The sequence below is a fragment of the Balaenoptera acutorostrata genome, chromosome X (assembly GCF_949987535.1).
Source record: "Balaenoptera acutorostrata chromosome X, mBalAcu1.1, whole genome shotgun sequence".
Taxonomy (NCBI): domain Eukaryota; kingdom Metazoa; phylum Chordata; class Mammalia; order Artiodactyla; family Balaenopteridae; genus Balaenoptera; species Balaenoptera acutorostrata.
Genome location: NC_080085.1, coordinates 31,304,726 through 31,321,219, shown reverse-complemented (window position 1 = coordinate 31,321,219; position 16,494 = coordinate 31,304,726). Strand labels below are relative to the sequence as shown.

Sequence of the window (16,494 nt, the reverse complement as noted above, 5' to 3'; positions counted from 1 at the left end):
AGAAAAAGCAGTTCTGAAATTCTTATGGAACCACAAAAGATCCTGCATAGCTAAAGCAATCTTGAGAAAGACGAACAAAGCGGGAGGCATCACACTTGCTGATATTATTATATATATATATATAAAATATATATATATTATATATATATATATATACATATTATATATATAACATATAAATAAAATATGTGACATATATATGCATAAATATATGCATAAATAAAATCATGTCTCCTTTATCCATTCATTGTTGATAGAAACTTAGGGGTTTTTCCCCGTATCTTGGAAAAATGCTTTTCCTATGAAAAATGCTGTAATGAACTTGGGAGTTCAGATATCTCTTTGAGATCTTAGTTACATTTCCGTTGGATATGTACCCAGAAGAGAGATTGCTGGATCATATAGTTAGTTCTATTTTTAATTTTTTGAGGAACCTCCATAATATTTTCCATAGTGGCTGCCTGATATACATTTTCATCAATAGTGCACTAGGGTTCTGTTTTTCCACATCCTCACCAATACTTGTTAACTCCTGTCTTTTTGAAGATAGTCATTTCAACAAATGTGAGGTGATATCTCATTCTGATTTTGATTTGTATTTCCATGATGATTAATGATGTAGAGCACCTTTTCATGTAGCTCTTAGCCATTTGTACATCTTCTATGGAAAAATGTCTATTCTGTACCTCTGCTCATTTTTTGATTAGACTGTTTAATTTTTGGCTATCAGGTGGTACAAGTATATGTTTTGGCTATTAACCAACCCCTTATCAGATATATAATTTGCAAATACTTTCTCTCATTTCATAGGAATGGAATTTTGATTTTGTTGTTGGTTCTCTTTGCTGAGAAGGAGGTTTTTAGTTTGATGTAGTCCCACTTATTTTCGCTTTTGTTGCCTTTTGACGATCCAAAAAATCACTGCCAAGACCACTGTCAAGGACCTTTTCTCCTATGTTTATTTTTTTGGGTTTTATGGTTTCAGGTCTTAAGTTCAAGTCTTCAAACCATTTTGAGTTGATTTTTGTGTATGGTTTAAGGTGTACGGTATCTAGCATGGATAGACCTTGAGGACAGTATGCTAAGTGAGGTAAGTCAGACAGAGAAAGATAAATACTATATGATAAAAGAACCCAATTAATAGAAATAGAGACTAGAATGTTGGTTACCAGTTGCTGAGGGGTGGAGGAAATGGACAGATGTTGGTCAAAGAGTACAAACTTCCAGTTATAAGATGAGTAAGTTCTGGGGATCTAATGTACACCATGGTGATTATAGTTAATAATACTGTATTATATGCTTGAAGGTTGCTAAGAGAGTAGATTTTACATGTTCTCATCACAAAAAAAGAAATGGTAATTATGTGATGTGATGGAGGAGTAAGCTAATGCTATGCTGTATAATCATTTTACAATATATAATTGTATCAAGTCAACACACTGTACATCTTAAACCTATACAATGTTATACGTCAATCGTATCTCAATAAAGCTGGAAAAAATATAAATAAAATTAAAAATTCAGTTCCTCAGTCACACTAACCACACACAAAAAATGCAATCACATGGCAAGATGCTCAAAATTAAATACAATGAAAGAAATACAAAATTGAAATACAAATTTCTCTTTTTAGATGGGTACATAAAATCCAGGTTTGGTTAGGGATGTATAGACAGGAGAACAATTTTAACCCAGCAGACGGTAAGTGTTGGGGCTTTCTATTGAGAGGTTTTCTTGGTGAGAAGATGCAAACAAGTCATAGAATCTGTCAAAATGTCCATATGGTGACAAGGGAAGATTACCCAACTTACCCTTTTGACTGGTTTTCAAGCAGCTTTGGGCTACAAGCCTTAAGTTGTATATTGGTTAAATCCATGAGTCACCCAAGATATACACACACTCACACACACGCACGCACGCACGCATTTAAGGCAGCTTAGAGTGGTTAAACAGTGAGACTCTGAAGCCACGCCCCCTGGGCCCAAATCCCGGCTGTATCTCTAACTACAGGACCTTAGCCAAGTTACCCAATTGTGCAAGGCTTCTGATTCCCCACTTGTAAAATGGAGGTAATGATATACATACAAGTGGGGTTGGGTAAACAGTAAATTAGTTAATACATTTAATACTTAAGACTGGTCTGGCACAAAGAAAACACTTAACCATTATTATTATTATCATCATTAGTTCTATAATAAAAATATGAAAATATATAAAGTATTAACGTTGGTTAACTGTGGATATTGGAACAATAAAGTTATAGGTACATCCTTTAAATCTGTTTTTACTCCTCTAGCTTATCTAAGTTCCCTAATAATATTATTTATATAATCATGAAAAATCAATGTGCTATTTTTTAAGGTGCTAACAATTCTGAGGAGTAACTCATTAAATGGTGAGCCCTGCTTGGAGCCAGAGTTGAATCTATGATAACACCTAAAATTGTGTGAATGATCATTTTAACAGTATTTAATATTTGAATAATTTCTACATTGTGGAATGTATAGAACAACACAAAGAAAATGGTAAAAATCACAAAATCCAAGACAGACACCATTACATTTTTCTTGTAATATAATTCTGGGAGGCTCCTGTGAATCACAGACACCTGAGTTAAGTGCTGACACCTCAGGACTTTCCCAGTCCCAAATCCCCAGAAATCTCTCATCGAAGACTTTATCAGCAACACTTGTGGTAAACGCTGTAGGCCAAAGAGGGAAATTCTTTCCTGCTGCCCCTGTCTCAAATTTCTCTTTTTCGAACCAACTTTTCCTAATTCCTCTGCCTCTGTCTCTGTCTAACTTTCTCCCCTTTTCCTCCCAATCAAGGTTAAAGGAATAATAACTGATTATTAAGTAACTGAACCTTCCCTTCTGGGAATGATTTAAATTCGAAAAGTGTTAATACAACACAGCAAATACAGGTGTATGTGTGTATGCCTATATGATAATTAATCTCAGGGAATTTTAGGGAAACTTGTGTTTTTTGGTTGGAGAGACTAGAGAAAGAGTTCAGAAGGTTGATGCTGCTCAAGTACAGATTTGCCAGTTCAGATACTCTGAAAAAAAAAATCCTTCACTGTAATGAATTAGAATCCTACTCTTGAAGTATTGGACTTTAAAATTCTTTTTAAAAATATTGAGAGAAGGGGTTAAGTTGTTGCACATAAGGTCAGAGTATATACTATATATGCTATACCGTATATACTATATATCATCTACCATATATATAATTAGTGTATATAATATATATAATAATCTGCTATACTTCTAATGAACCTCCGAGAGTGTCCTGCTCACTCTGAAGCCAGACTGGTAGTTTCTCTTTACCAACAATAGTGTGTGTGTAATAAGAATTCACATTTATGAAGAGGAAGAAGGGAAAATGCATTAGCACTCTGCTGTTTCAAAAGGCCGAAAAGGCATTTGATCAGATGATTGATTCTCCTCTGTCATGGAAAGCTTTCTTATAAAGAAAAAAAGAATATCACTATGTTTCTAATAGTAAAATGGCCGATTCTCATTTCCTGCCTAATGAATTATTTACATACTCCACCGAAGGCCATTTACACTCAGTCTACACTTAGGCGATGCTCCAGACTACGTGTGCTCATTTACAGGAGACTCTTGCTCTGAATTCAGTATATCCTCTTCATTTACTCTGAAAGCGGTGACGTGCTCCACCTCAGACAGCAATGAAGATCCAGTTACGATACATCTGCCCTTCTGTGATCACAGAGCAACGGGTGGAGTGAATTTTTGCAAGGATGCCATTATTCAGTCAATGAAAATAGACAAAAAGGATAACTCAGGACCAAGAAGAAAGAGCCGTAGCAACTCGAAGGCAAGGCTGAGCCTCTTATCCCGTGCATCTTCGTATCTTCGAGTCCTGTGGCCATTTCCTCACTCTCCCCCGACATTCCTCCTCCCTGACCGGCTCCTCCGGGCACTAGAGCTCCCTGACCTAGTGAACTTCGGGAGAAATCGGTGGAGACGGTGGCCTTGAAACTGAGGATGCTGCTTTAATATCTTGGGAAATCTGCCAAGTGAGCTGGTTATTATTTTTAGGCTTCCTTCTTTCCGAAGGCTTTATTGACAACATCTAGCTCATTCGTGCATAGAGTAGCAGGTTTTCCCCTCACAGAAAAGCGCTGTTTTCTCTCTCCGCGGGAGGTAGGAGGAAGGATGTATCTTGAAAGCCCTGCTGGTTCCTCCAGTCTTCTGCCCTCAGCACAGAGATGGACTGGGGGCCTTACAGTCACAGTAGAGGTCGCAGGCTGGTCCCCAGCCAGAGGTCCCAGCGCAGCAAGGGTAAATACCAGTGAAATGGAGATCAGCTGCCTCTCAAATGCTCAAAATGCCTTGAGTTTCTCATTTCACGTTGCTGGCAGAGTTAATTTCCCCATTAACACGTCAGCTGTGAAAATGTATTTTTAGCTTCTCGAGCAACTGCTTGTGGACAGCTTTCCTCATTTTAGAGTGACATATCACTTCCAGTTATCAATCTGACATAGGCATTGAAATAAAATGTATCTCTGTGTGGAGTAAAGATGTGATGGTGAAACTAAAAGAGTAATAGACAATAGTATGACTGCTTTGGTGGATTAACACATTGCAACAAGGAGTTCTAGGTGTGATTCGGTAAAATGTGATACAAGTCGAGACCCTTTTCTGGAGTGGTAAAGTTGACCACATTTTAATGTAGCTTGGAATGGCCACAATCTCCTGAGGAATTCATCTGAAAATTTAGCATTTTGGTTGTAAAAAAAATTTAAATTATTAATCCAATGGCTCTACATCTCTAAATATTTTCTGAATTTTAATAATTCAGGTGTCAAGATTGTGGCTATAAAGTTTTACTTTTTATTATCAATAAATTTAAAAGTTACAAAATGTTTCATTTTGTCACTTCATGGAATTTATAAGATATCCTTAGAGGTAAATTAGTTTTATTATTTTTAAATTATCATGCAGTAAAATTGATTTTTTGTTGTACAGGTCTATGAGTTTTAACACGTTTAGATTTGCGTAACTACCATCATAATCAGGGTTGAAAACAGTCCCATGCCCCCAGAAAACTTTTTCATACAGCCTATCTGTAGTCAAATAGTTTCCCACCCAAACCCCTGACAATCGTTGATCTATTCTCCACCCTTATAGTTTTGTCTTTTTCTGAATGCCATGCCACATATATATATATATATATATGGTTATATGTGATTATATATCATATATATGCATATATATATAAATATATAATTACATATTGTATGTATATATAATCATACAGTATATAACGTTTGAGACTGGCTTCTTTCACTCAGCACTTATCCAAGCTGTTGTGTGCATCAACACTTCTTCCATTTTATTGCTGAGTAGTAACTTGTTGTATGGATGTACCATACTTTGTTTATTCATCCTCCTATTGATGGACATTTGAGTTGCTTCCATATTTTTTTTTTGCTATAAGCTGTAAAAGACAGACTAAAAAACGACGCCTAATGATCCACACCCTTCTATAATCCACACATCTTGTGTGGGAGAGACTTGTGAATACAATGAGATATCAACTCCATGATTAGCTTATCTTATATGGCACAATTTACTCAAAGAAAAGGAGATTATTCTTAGCAGATATATTAGTCTGCTCAGGCTGCCATAACAGAATACCACTGACTTGGTGGGTTAAACAACAGAAATTTATTTGCTCACAGTTCTGGAGGCTGGAAATCCAAGATCAGTGTGCCACCAGGGTTGGTTTCTGTCGGGGCCTCCCTTCCTGGCTTGCAGATGGTTGCCTTCTAGCTGTGTTCTCACATGGCCCTTTCCTCTGAGCACATGCTTTTCCAGCATCTCTTCCTTTTATAAGGACATCAGGCATATTGGATTAAGACTCCACCCTTATAAATCATTTAACCTTAGTTATCTCCTTAAAGGCCCTATCTTCAAATACAGTCACACTGAGAGTTAGGGCTTCACCATATGAATTTTGGGATGACACAAGTCAGTTCATACCTGTGGGTCTCACTTCATCGGTTGAACCCTTAAAAGGGATTATCTCGGAGAGGCAGCAGTGAGCGGTTGCTTGAAGCAAGATCTTAATTCCCTACCCAGGAACTGAACCTGGGTAGCTTGAATGAAAACCAGGAATCCTAGCCACCAGACCCCCTGGCTCTTGCCCCCAGTGAAAAATGCATTTCTCATGGAGGCAAAAACTGTAAAAACAGGTACAAAGTTTATTATTAGAGACACAGCACAACAACAAGTGGGAGAGCACGCAGAGAAACAGTTTGCTAAGACAGAAGCAAGGCAGAGATGCACACCCGTAGAGAAAGGGTGTGGGCGTCCTCCCTAATGAGGAGGAGCGCAGTAAAGAGGCGGTCAAGTCATTTATATAGGCCAGTTCTTCTGGGGCTTTGTTTACCTTCTGGCCAATCATCTTGTTTTGTATCCCCTGGCTAATTTGTTTTAGGACCCTCCCCCTACGTGTGCATGCACCCTTCAGCCAAGATGGATCTCAACACAAAGGCATCTGGGAGAAGCAAGACTCATTATGGCCTGGCATTGTCCCCTGACTTTTGACCCCCAAGGAGCCTTTCTGCGCATGTGCAGTGTCTCCCTTACCCCAGGGATGGGAAATATATGACCTCTTGATCCTTTACGCAAACAGGGTCTAGCCCCTCTCTGTCCCTGCCATGACTGTTATCTTAAGGTGTCCACAGGAGACAAAGCCTGGTTATTTACCCTGTTTCTGTTGTTACTTCCATTTCAGAGAGCAAACAGGAGGCTGGTTGTAAATATCTAACCTGGAACCCACCTATCCCCTGTCTCAGGAAATGCAAACAGGAGGCTAGTTGTAAGTGTCCAGCCTGAAGCCCATCTTTTTCTCGCCCCAAGAAATGTAAATAGGAAATAGGAGGCCAGTTGTAAATGTCCAGCCTGGAGCCATCTATCTCCTGCCTCAGGATGGCACTCTTCCTGGTAAGAGATTCAAAAAGTGAGAGGGATTTGATACAAAGGAGCTTATCTATTGCTGGCTCTGAAGATGGAGGGTACACACAGCAAGTAATGTAGGCAGCCTTTAGGAGCCGAGAATTGCCATCTGCTGACAGCCAGCGAGGAAACAGGGACCCAGGCCTAAACTGCAAGAAACTGAATTCCACCACAACCTCATAAGCTTAGAAGATGACGGAGCTCCAGATAAGAACATAGCCTGACATCTTGATTTTAGCCTGATGTATGTGTGTGACTCTGAGCAGAGAGCCCAGCCATGCTGTGTCTGGACTTCTGAACTACAGAAAGTGAGCTAATAAATGGATGTCATTTTAAGCTGCTAAGTTTGTGGTAACCTGTTATGCAGAAATCAAAAACTAATACATATTTATTTATTTATTTATTTAAACATCTTTATTGTAGTATAATTGCTTTACAATGGTGTGTTAGTTTCTGCTTTATAACAAAGTGAATCAGTTATACATATACATATGTTCCCATATCTCTTCCCTCTTGCGTCTCCCTCCCTCCCACCCTCCCTATCCCACCCCTCTAGGTGGTCACAAAGCACCGAGCTGATCTCCCTGTGCTATGCGGCTGCTTCCCACTAGCTATGTATTCTACATTTGGTAGTGTATATATGTCCATGCCACTCTCTCACTTTGTCCCAGCTTACCCTCCCACCCCATATCCTCAAGTCCATTCTCTAGTAGGTCTGCGTCTTTATTCCCGTCTTGCCCCTAGGTTCTTCATGACCATTTTTTTTTTTTTCAGATTCCATATATATGTGTTGGCATACGGTATTTGTTTTTTTCTTTCTGACTTACTTCACTCTGTATGACAGACTCTAGGTCCATCCACCTCACTACAAATAACTCAATTTTGTTTCTTTTTATGGCTGAGTAATATTCCATTGTATAACATATTTAGTTTATGTATTAACTAAACCTACCTGGAAATGATTTTTATGTCTATGCTTTTGCCAATACCAGGCTGCCTTGATTACTGTGGCCTTATAGTAGATCATAAAACTGGGTAATGTGAGTTCTCTAGCTTTGTTCTTCCTTTTCAGAATTGTTTTGGCTATTCTAGTAATTTTGCCTTTTTGTGTAAATTTCAGAATCAGTTTATAGATATCTTTTTATAAAAGAAGCTTACTGAGACTTTCATTGAAATTGCATTAAATCTTTAGATCACATTAGGAAGAGTTGACATTTTAACTGTATCAAGTTTTCCAATCCATGAACACAGATTGTCTAATTATGTGTATCTTCTTTGGTTTCTTTCTTCAGTGTTTTGCAGTTTTCACATATAGACCCTGCACATATTTTGTTAGATTTATGCCCAAGCACTTCATTTTTTTGGTGCTGTTTTAAAAAGTACAGATTTCTTAATTTAAAATTCAAATTATTTATTGGTGGTATATAGAAAAGCAGTTGACTACTACTGTACATTGACTTTGTTTTTGAGACCTTGCTAAATTTGCTTACAGTTCCAGGAGTTGTTTTGTTTTTAAGACCCTTTCATGTTTTCTATATAGACAATTATATCATCTGCAAATAGACATATTCTTATTTCTTTCTTTCCAAACTGTATACTTTTACTTCTTTTTCTTGCCTTATTGAATGAGCTATGATTTACAGAACAATGTTGAATAGGAGTAGTGAGAAAGGATATCCCTGTCTTGTTTCTAATTTTTATTTTTTATCCATGGATTCCAAATTAAGCCAGAAACATTCTTCAGTAGTCTATTCTTCCCTGCTGATCAGCAAATATTCCTTGTCCTTTTTTTCATATATGGAGTGCCCATATATGAGTTGGTCTGTTTCTGTGTTCTCTTTCTATTCTATTTGGTCTATTTTCTATCCAAGCACCAATTCCACACATTCCTGATTACCGCAGCTTTATAATAAGCCACAACATCTAGTCAGAAAATTTCTGCACCTTATTCTTCTCTACGAGAGTCCTCACTTTCCTTACCACTTTTCTCTTCTATATAAATTTTAGAATCAACTTTCCATCTTTTCATATTTCACAAAAGTACTTTCAAGATTTTGACTGGGATTCCACTGACTCTATAAAACAACTTGAGTAGAATTGATATATTGACAATTTTGAGTTTTTCAATTCAGGAAAATGTATGTCTCTCCATTTATGGGTTTTCTTAAATTACTTACCTTAAGGCTGTGGAAGTGAGGACAAGCCATACAATGTTGAATAACTGTGTAGAGCATCCTTATCTCAAATCGAAATCTTTCAAAGTGTCACTCTTTAGCAGATTGAAGAATCTCTGTTCTACTCCTAGGCTGTTAACAAGTTTTTTTTTTCCCTTTTTAAAAATTGTATAGTGGAAAAAACACTTAACATGATATCTAGCCCTGAACAAAATTATAAGTGTACAATATTTTTTCCTTTTTTAAATTCTGCATGTATGTTAAATTTTAGAGTGCTTTCATTAATTATATGAATTTTCCATCTTATAATACTGCAATAATTTACATTAATTGACTTTCAATGGTAAATTAACTTGCTCCAGTGTATTCATCTTTTTATACCTTGAAGATTCCACTTATATTATTATTGTGTCTAGGATTTTTGCATCTATGTTCATGAGTGAGGTTGGCCTTCTTGTACTTTTCTTCTCAGGTTTCTGTATCAGGGATCTGGTAACATGAAACTGAATTGGGAAGTCTTCCCTTGTCCTGTCCTTTGGAAAAGTGTGTGTGAGATTAGAGTCATTTGTTCTTGAACATTTCAGAGCACTTCGTATGAAGCCATCTTTTGCTCATCATCCAGGCAGTGGTATTCCTTGCAGTCCCTGAGGGTGTATACAGAGTAGGCAGCTTTAACCTTAGTTTTCGGTTACCCTGCCCTTGTGGTATCAAATTTACAAGGGGAAGAGTCCTACTTGTCTCCAGCCTCTGGGAGGCCTGCATTTCGCCCTTTGTATCCTAAACCAAGATTGTGAAAATTTAAAGTCAAATTCAGCAAATACCCTTAGGGCAAAACTAGCTTCTATGCTCAGCCTAATTATCTGGTTCCAGCCTTCTCTTAAGTTTGGCCATATCATTCTTTCTGTTTTATCATCTAGGCAATGTTTTCAAGAAGGTACTTTTAATATTTCATCTGGCAGTTTTGGTAGTTTTTGGCAAGAAGCTCAGTCTAAACACCTGACCAGCTCTGGTACCAAATTAGAAGTTAAATTTGAACATAGATTTCCATGAATTTGGTCAGTTTTTCCTTTCTAGAAAAGGAATTCATTTTGGATAAAGAATTTCAATTCACTTCAGTCCCTATTTTATGCCAGCCACAGTATTAGGCTATGGATGGTACATTTATGAATAAGACCTTCAGAAAATTCCATTCCAACAAATGTAACAAACATTAAGGTCTAGCAAGAACTTCAATTCTTTTATATTACTTTTTAAAAGACTTTATTTTTTAGAGCAGTTTTAGGTTTACAATAAAATTGAGAGGAGGGTACATTGTGCAGAACATCCTCACCAGCAATTGTTGTTGTCAGGGTTCTGGATTTCAGCCATTCTAACAGGCATGTAGTGGTATCTCACTGTTGTTTTAATTTGCATTTCCCTGATGACATATGATATGGAACATCTTTTCATATGCTTATTTGCCACCTGTATATCTTTGGTGAGGTATCTGTTAAGGTCTTTGGCCCATTTTTTAATCAGGTTGTTTGTTTTCTTATTGTTGAGTTTTAAGAGTTCTTTGTAATTTTGGATAACAGTCTTTAATCAGATGCATCTTTTGCAAATATTTTCTCCTAGTCTGTGGCTTCCCTTCTAATTCTCTTGATATCTTCTTTCACATGGCAGAAGTTGTTAATTTTAATGAAGTCCAGCTCATCAATTTATATTACTTTTTATTTACATCTCATTTGTATTTCCATTTCTCCATTTTATTTTCCATAATTGATTTGCTATAGGTAATTCCAACATTACCCCCTGCTCTTGGGTGCAAGACTCAGGTGAAGATTCAAATTCCCGATTCAATGATTAGCTTAAATTGTGCTATCCCCACAGCAATATACAGAGGACACATTATAACCACAGAGAATGCAAGAGAATATGTGCAGAGCTGTCAGGAGTATGACAGTGTTCAGCCTAGTTTGAATCCTGGGTAATGAAGGTTTAGGAGTGTGAATGTTTCAGGGTGAACTCCCTGGTGCAGTGTACTGTGAACACTGGTTTATAGGAAGAAAGAGAGGTGGATGACTATAATGTACTTTTCAAGCTCCAAAACTGCAGGGGAAATCCACAGGGGTGGGATTTGGGGAAAACCAAAAATCACTCTTTGTAAAAAGGTTCTTTCTATACCAAATAAACAAGGAATTTAAAACATAAGCCTGTGTGGAACTGAGCTGAGTCCCCATAGGTTGGTGAATTCCTACTGACAACTGGGAGAGGGCAAATTCCTTTAAAGTTTCTCAAACTTTGTATCTTCAAACAGGCCAGATTTTATACTTTCCTACTGCTAAAACAAACTAGTCAGTATTGACTTGAAATAATCAGTCTTTTATAAGTTTTCATTTCCTCACAGTTCATGATTGAGCACATGCAAGTAATTTAAATATTAGTCTATAAAGATCTATCAATATATCATTTATTTTTGGCAGCCGTTTACACAGAAGAATTTCAAAAACTGATTAAGAATTAGTTACATATTCTTATGGGGTATTTTTCTGGCTTTAAGCAAATAAAAGCTTATATCTGTAAAGTTTAAAAGGATTTTTCTTGTCTGTCAACTTCACATTCAATGAGGATTGGAAGCACAAGCACACATATCCATTTTATCAAGCTAGCTAATGTGAATACCTTAGTATTTTTGATTGGGAACTCATTTTGAAAGTCTTGCTTACATTTAAGAAAATAATAATCTAAAATCTGCAGTCTACTAACCAGAAACATAGGTGAGGTAAGCCTACCTGACATCTGGAAACTTTGCACAAAGGAAGTTATTTCTTAAAAGGAGGTATGCTTCTCAAAGCAGCTTCCGGCTTCAGAAGAAGCACTTACTGGGCGAGGGTAAATTGATCTAAGAACAGGTGGAGGTCCAAGTACTGGAGATCTAAGAACCGAGTAGCTAGGAAGGGGTGAAGAAACATTTCTCTTTCTAGCTCTCCTAAATTAGCACATTTTTTCCATAAGCAAATAAATAAATGTAAACTAAGACTCATTAAAGTGTCACTTCCTGAGCTTTTACTCTGTATTAGGCAAATTATCTACGTTAGTTCTAATCTTTACCACAACCAGGAAAAATAGGCACGATTATTACTCCCATTTTACAGATACACAAAGTGTCACAGACAGGTTGTCCAAGGTTACATAACCAGTAATGGTAAAACTAGAACCTGAAATCATTTCTTGCTGACTCCAAATCTTGAATTACTTCCACTGCACTGTTAGCTTAATGTTTAATGTTGTGATCAAAGAAAATGCATAGCTTCACTTGATAGATATTTCAAACTGCATATGAGAGCACACAAGTAACCCTGTTTAGTATAGTTTTACATAAACTGTATTTCTGATGTTTCCTCTTTCTCTGATATCTATACCTTTCAGTGTTGAAAACTACTATCTGAAATTAAGTGCAGTTTAATCTTCTTTTTCACATTAAATATTGAAAGACTTAGGTCCTACTCAATGTACCTTTCTCTGAATTCTTTCCTTCTTGCTCTCTTCTGAATAGCCAGTTAGAAATAACTGCCTCAAAATGCCAAAGCAGAGAAGAAACAAAATATTTGACAGAAACTTCTTCTCACTGTAGTCATTTTACTGAAAGGTATAAATAACATATTTGATCTTTCTCTATTCCGCAGAAGGAAGAAAAATGTGATAGAAAAGTATTCAGGAGGAACAGAACATAGAAAAGTGATGCAAAAGATATTGAGACAAAATATAATGACTTCCCCTTTAAAAGACCACAGTGCTCACATATGGATGAGAGAATTTTGGCATTCCTGGTGATATGAGTTTACTGCTTATTTGGAAAATATTTTGAAGGGAATTTTTACCAAAACGGAGAGATTTCTGGACTAGCAATTGTAAACAGACTTGATTAAACAAGAGAATGGACTTGATTAAGCGTGATGATGTATGTAAACATTTATGTTATCAAGTAAGGACCCAATTAACAAATATTCCTACTTCTTCTCTTCTTCTTTATTTTTAAAAAATTATTTTCTCTAGAAGCTCTGATCTTGTACAAAAAGTATTGTTTGGGTGTTAAACAAAAATTTTTTTCGTATCCTGATTCTATCTCCCCATAGCTATACGATACAGGGTAAGATACTTAAATTCTCCAAGCCTCAGTTTCTTCATTTGAAAACTGGATCCACAGGGTTATTATGAGGCCTTCATATGACACGTACGTGTGGAAAATACATACTAAAATGTCTGTGACTGGATTACAATTATTCAATGGCACACATGTTAATAAGGAAATAGATTGCTCAGAAATTAATTTACACTAAACCACCTATTTAGTCTCCATGAGGTTGAAGGAAAGAGTCAGGATCTCATGACAGACCTTGAACCAGCCAGGACTATCCAGCTAAGCCACTCAAATTCTTAGCCCACAACTCACTGTGAGATAATAAATGTTTGTTGCTTTAAGTCAGTAAATTTTGGGGTAATTTGTTATACAGCAATATATAACTAATACAAATCTCTTAAAGGATGTTCATCATGTTTCCGAATGTAAATGACTACAATTTGTGGATATGTTAAAGTTACCAGTGAAAGAAAGGCCTAGATAATTAATGAAGTGATGTAGGTATGAGGAACGGGATGATAATTTGAGAATATAAATAAAACTGTCTTCAAGGATATAGATTAACCCCTCTTGCTATTGTTTTTATGTTTTATTTCAATAGCATTTCAAAATAAGGGTGTTCTTTCAGTAAAAGAAGTATCTTTTGACAAAAGATGCGGTTTATGTTACATGAATGATATTTTTGATGGTCAAAAGGAAGTGTCAAATCCTAGTAGTCAAAGAGCCAGGCACATATCTGCAGTCAAAGTCAGATTTATTTAGTAGGCTGTAGCAAATGAGGACATACCCCACATGAAACCTTGGGGCACCTCATAATGGTGATTTAAGAGGGGCTGTTTATAGGTGTGGACTTGTGCTTGATATTTCCAAGGGAGATCATGGACTCCTGTCTTGGATAGGGTCTTGTCAAGAAGAAGGAGCAGTTTAGCAATTAGATTCTCAGTAATCTTTCTTCATGAGGTAGGGTAGTAATGCTGGCCTGGGGACATCACTGATAAAAAAAGCAAAAATCACTTACAAAGAGGGGTCATTAGTCCTATTTTCAGTTGTGGTGGGTCCTTCTGTGTATAAACACTGTTTACTTGACTTTGTCCGTGTCCCATTGGAGGCACTCTTTTACTAGCAGTGCTAATTTTCACTTTCTCAAAAGGATAGTGTGACACAACCATGAAGTGAGGAGTTTTAAGAGCCAGCCAGCATAGGTCCACTGGATTGGTGCATACTTTTACCTGACTTCTGATCAGCTGAAATAGTAAAGCGAGACAAGACCTTAGAAATCATTATTTATGGATGGGGAGACTGGAGCTTAGGGAAATGGTGATTAGCTCAAGATCACTCAGGTGGTTTGTACCAGAGGGAGGATTATAACCTAAATCTCCAACAATTCGCCCAGGACCCTTCACATGAAATGAGTCCACCCTCATACTCACAGTGACTGAAGCATCAGGGTCAGATATGAAGTGCTTGAAAGTGATCTGTTGCTGATCAGAGTTAAAATACTGAAGTGGTTGGTGCTCTATAACCATTTTCACACTGTAAAAATTTCAAACATACTGTCAAAATAAAATTCTCTCTTGAATTCCCTTCAATTCCCTCTCTCATCCCTACCACCATATAATTTTCTTATGAGTTCATCCCATATGGATATAAACATGCATTTGACTGTTATATAAATGTAATAATATAGTAGTACATATTGTTTTGCAATTTGCTTTCCCCCCGATTAATAACACATCTTAGAGATTGTTCCATATCAGTATTCATGAAGTCTGGAAACACAGACAGCATTATTATTTTACAGAGTGAAGATGTCCTTGATTATATTCTACATATTTTTCCACATCTCCAAGCTTTATGTACACTCTATAAATAGACCTACCTTTTTTCTTATATTAAAATAGATAGCTAACCATTTAATTAAAACATTCACAAGTACTTTCATTCAAAAATTATCTTGAGTTGTAAAGGTATGTGGATACATAACTAACGTGCTATGTATTGTTCATGGGAATTGGTAGGCTATTTTTCCCATGGGTCATGAGAAAAATGAGAAAAAAAATAGATAGTTTGAATATTGCTTATCTTAGTCAGTTGGAATTGCTATAACAAAATACCATAGACTGGGTAGCTTATAAACAACAGAAATTTATTTCCCACAGTTCTGGAGGCTGGAAAGTCCAAGATCAGGGTGCCAGCATGGGTGGGTGGGTGAGGGCCCTCTTCCTGGATGTATCTCCTGGTTGTATCCTTACATGGTGGAATGGGTCAGAGACCTCTGTGGAGTCTCTTTCGTGAGGCACTACAAGATTAATACAATTAATTAGGCTCCACCTTCATGGCCTAATTACCTCTCAAAGGCCCTGCCTCCTAATACCAGCACATCTGGCATTAGGATTTCAACATATGAATTTTGGGGGAACAGAAACAGACCACAGCACTGCTACATTATATCTTTCTGTCTTATGTAAACTTATCTCTGCATTTCCAATTATTGATCTTCAAGGTACAGTCCACAAAATCCTGATCATAAAGAAATATAATAATAAAATATCAAGTAGCAGTTTGAGAAAGACACACAAAACATGATATCATAGTTTTGATTTCCAAAAGCTTAAATGCTCCGCTATTGAACACAGCACCAGTGAGGGATTTTCCATTTGTCCCTTGGGAGCTTGTTATATCATTGCTGTGCTGTATTTGGGTGAAGCAGTTTAACCTAATCCATCTCACCGTGGAATCATTTTACAGCCCTCTAGGCTTATTTTATTGTATTTACATTCCTTTTCTGAACCTAGAAACAAGAGTAAAGCCAGCCAGCAGAACCAAGCCTCTAACCTTTGGAGTCCAGATTTTATGTTTTTATTTCATTTTTCTTCATCCACCTCATGTACTTCATTATTAATCCAAAATACTTTGTCCTTCTACAAGTTTCTTTATTTCTTACACAATGATGATTTCATAGAAAGAGATCTTTTATAAAGTATGTGGAATTAATTACATCATGGAATTTTAATACTTTCTTCTTCATTTGCTCCCGTATTTGACTCTACATTATGCTTCATTATAAAGCAATTAAGCTTTAAAATGGATAAAATACAGAAGTAGATAGTGTAGCATTACATCATTTAATTTAGGGTGTTTTAATGGCACATTAAACACAAGCAATTCACAATGACCATGATACACGTCAAGTAAAAAAAATTGGAAT

At 36.6% G+C, this 16,494-nt stretch overlaps 1 long non-coding RNA gene across 1 annotated transcript in view; it reads right to left on the bottom strand.

The window, feature by feature from the left end:
* LOC103010119 (uncharacterized) overlaps positions 1 to 16,494 on the bottom strand; it is a 99,834-nt gene that overhangs the window by 70,730 nt on the left and 12,610 nt on the right. Inside the window, exon 2 of the long non-coding RNA XR_451335.2 lies at positions 14,717 to 14,819. This is a non-coding gene — a long non-coding RNA (uncharacterized LOC103010119). The remainder of the gene's footprint in view (positions 1 to 14,716; positions 14,820 to 16,494) is intronic.